This window comes from Carlito syrichta, unplaced genomic scaffold, assembly GCF_000164805.1.
Source record: "Carlito syrichta isolate Samal-C Ts95f unplaced genomic scaffold, Tarsius_syrichta-2.0.1 Scaffold288891, whole genome shotgun sequence".
Taxonomy (NCBI): Eukaryota; Metazoa; Chordata; class Mammalia; order Primates; family Tarsiidae; genus Carlito; species Carlito syrichta.
Window position 1 is genome coordinate 589,562 of NW_007232987.1, and position 3,790 is coordinate 593,351.

Genomic DNA, 3,790 nt, shown 5'->3' on the forward strand with positions numbered 1-3,790 from the left:
ATTCTCTTTTCTCTTGTAGATCTCCTACTCATGCCTACCCACCCCCACTCCCATCTTGTCTTAACAGAATTGGAAGTCTGTGTTCGAGAGAAGGGTAGAGGCAGTCCACACTGGTTGGCCTGCTAAGGCACAGAGCAGGAAGAAGGGGGGTGGAGAGTGGGTCTGGAAGGGCAGATGAGAGGCAGTCCACACGCCTTATAGGGTGCTGTGTCAATCCTTCTCTTTCCTGTTAGTGGAAAAGAACCAGCCGGAATGGGCAGAAAAATCCTGCCCAGGAAACTATTTTCACAACAGAAAGTCACACAGAGTGAAGTCAGCGAGGTTAGCCATGATTGTGGATAATCTAAATCCATATCCAGAGACCATGCTGCTTCCAGAGAGTTGTTTGGGTTCTTCCACTGTCTCAACCCAACAAGAACACTCTCTTCTGTGACAATATTTTAACAATGCATTGTGTCTGGATGGCAACACTACATACCTTGAGGACACAGACCGTGTCTTACTTGTCTTATATTCCCAGAGCCTAGACAGGGCCTGGCCCAGAATAAATGTGGAATGAATACAAAAATGCTTGAATGAGGGGGTGCTAAGTTTAGGCAGGTAACAGAATCTTGAATTTCACTAGCCCACAAGGTGGCAGCAGTTACCACAGTCCAGTTTTCTCATGGGTGGAATTCAGATACACATCTCCATTTAAGGTCTTAGTAATAGAATACATCTATTTTTAAAATTATTATTTCAAGGACAGAATAATGTACGGAGGAACATAAAGAGAAAAAATTAAGCAAGATATTTCCTATCTCTAATATATACATAGGTATAATATGTCATAGCCATAATAGATATGGCACTGTAAATTTTACTTCAAAAATCATTTAAAGATCTAGGCATGGGGACTCATGCCTGTAATCCAAGCACTTTGGGAGCCCAAAACAGCAGGATCTCTTGAGGCCAAGAGTTTGGGACCAGCCTGGGCAACATAGCAATACCCCATCTCTACAAAGGAATAAAAAGTAAGCTGGATGTTGTGGCATGTGCCTTAGTCTCAGCTACTCAGTAGGCTGAGACAGGAGGATTGCTTGAGCCCCAGAGTTTGAGGCTGTAGTGAGCTGTGATTGTACCTCTGTACTCCGGTCTGGGCAATAGAGTGAGACGTCATCTCTTAAAAACAAAAGCAAAAACAAAACAGCACTTAGAAAACATACATTACTAAATTATGAAAGAAGTAAAAGTTTCCCTCTGTGCAAATGTTAGATAAACAAACGAAACAAACCTGCCTGGCATAGTGTCTATGTTATCTTCTTACCCCAAATTACTTCCAGCTCTTCCTGAACACCTGGCCCTGGTTCTTAACTTCAAAGTTAGAAAGTTCTACAGGTTCTAGTTTCTTAGGTCGGCTGCTTCTTTCTATTCTTCTCCCTAGCTACCCCAATTTGAACAGAGACCATATGTTGTGCTTATTATGCTGGGCTGTGAATGCTTGAATTTATCACTGTTTTCGGTCATATTCACTTCTGAAAAAGGGCACCAATAAAAAAAAAGTTACTACACTTTCTTTACAAGCTCGGAGAGGATGGTGTCCTGTGAGGTTGAGAGTGCCTTAGTTTTCCTGAAAGTACTTATAATTCTCCTGTATCTTAGAAATCAAGAGTGCCGTTTCTGCATTAATTTTTCTTAACTTGGAGAAATCTTGCTCAGATTTTTACTACTTTTGCCCTGCAGCAAAACTTGTCTTCAAAATTACCAACAGTTCTGGATTTAACATACATCTTGCCCTGTAACTTTAAACAAAGCCATGCCTAAGAGATTAAGAAAAAGAATCTTAAATAAAAGACAACTTTCTCAAATTAAGGGGACACTACAAAAATCCAAAAAGAAGCTATGAGGGTGGTTGGCTGGACCATGAGTGATTCTCGAGTTAAGATGTCTGCTCTTATAACAGGTAAGAATAAAGAGGACAAGAAGAAGAGGAAGAGCATAAAGAAAAGAATGAGGAACACCTTTCAGCTGCTTTGGGGCATACTGGTCCCTCCTCAGGGAAGCGAGTCTCTAAGAGGTTGCTTCTCTGGAATCTTCCAGGCTTAGAAGCAGCTAAGGGAGAACATTCATTCAACACCCACCATATCCCAGCAACAATAGTAGTAGTTTTTATATCCTGTCACTTAAGCTTGACAACAGCTCTAAGTTAAAGTACAGTTTTCAAAAAGTTAAAAACATGACTCATACAAAAATAGAATGAACATATCAAAAAATTTTATTTAACTCATGAATGAAGAAACTAGCAAGATGGCAAAGCTGGTACCCAACATTTGGGGATCAGGGGCTTATGTAGCCCATCAGGAAAGAAAATTTATAAAAATAAAAGAACATTAGTGTCCTGCTGATAATAAAATTTTACCCTTTGGTTTTATATTTTCCAGTGGCAGAAATCTACAAACTGACATTTAATTTCATATTGGGGCTCTGATCTAATAGCAAATAGCAAAGTCAGACAAAGGCACATTCTCTAGGGAATCAAACAATTCTTTTTTCTTAAATTGTCTTTTTAAAAAAAAATCAAAGATCCCTTTACTGGTCATATTTCTATGAGTGGCTATGATCAAGGGAAAAGGGAGAGGAACCACCCCGCATAGAACTAAACAGACAAGCACAGAGTCACTGGGCAGCTAGAAGTTGGCAGCACAGGAAGGAACAGGGGAGGAACAGGGGTTTTGTTAAAAAAAAAAATACAGGACCCCTCAAACCGGGGGTCCTGGGGGAACTTGGTCTGCTTCAATCCAAGAGGAATCAAGATCAAAAACAGTTTGGGAAGGCCAGAACCAGGGATGGAGGGAAGAGAAAAATCCAGGAGGTGGAGGGGCTGTTTGGCAACTGGGGTGAAGGGATTGCCTTCCCCCTGCTAGGATCCTCCAGTCTGGCAGGATGATGTCAGCCTGCAACCCCCCAGGGGAGGTCTGGGGCTGCCAGATGCTCCAGGCAGGGGGCCAGAGGGACTCACAAAGACTTGCTTTCCAGAGAGATGATGGCACTGCCCCCCAGCTTCTCTGCCAGGGTGCAGTGGTCCTTGACCTCCTGTAGCAGTTTGCTTGTAATTCATGCTTGATCCCTGTCAGCTTCTTCTTAATGTCGTCCTTGGAGCTGGCATAAATCATTTTGCTCTTATGGGGTGTATACACAGGAGCCCAGAAGATAAACACCATGTCCTCCTTCTTGCTCTTCTTGGTCTTATAGGTTGCCTCATAGAGGGCATAGCATCAGTCCTTTACTGGCAGCATCTTGACTAAGGTGGATAGGGATCATCGACAGTCTGGCACACATCACCTACCAGGATCTCCTTGCCCTCCTCCAGGATGATGCTCTTCTTGTCCTTACTCAAGCAGAAGAGCACCACCTTCTTGCACTTCTTCACCTCCTCTGTTGTTGAAGATTCACGCACCTCACGTCATTGAACACCTTGATGACACCATCAGAGACAGCCACACCAGAGGCCATGTTTCCGGAAGCGAAGAGGAGAGATGGCGAGGAGAGCCAGAGAACAGGATGGTGCTGCAGTTGCTGCTGGGATCCAGTTAAACCAGAATCAAACAATTCTTGAGCAGAAGACCTGTTAAATAATGACCCAGCATGCAATTGAAAGGACATAAAGTCATACTCTTTATTTCTTGTTTAACATTCAACCTTTTTCTCTCTAGACTGAGAGCTTCATGGAGTAAGTAAGGAGCTGACTGTGTCTGTCTTTTTCACTATTATGAAAAACATGCAAAAGTATAATATGCAATGACAGGCACTA

The 3,790-nt window shown here is 42.6% G+C and overlaps 1 pseudogene; it reads right to left on the reverse strand.

Moving 5' to 3' along the window:
* Positions 1-2,994: 2,994 nt before the first annotated feature.
* Positions 2,995-3,492, reverse strand: LOC103256069 (annotated as a pseudogene).
* Between the last annotated feature and the right edge of the window lie 298 nt (positions 3,493-3,790).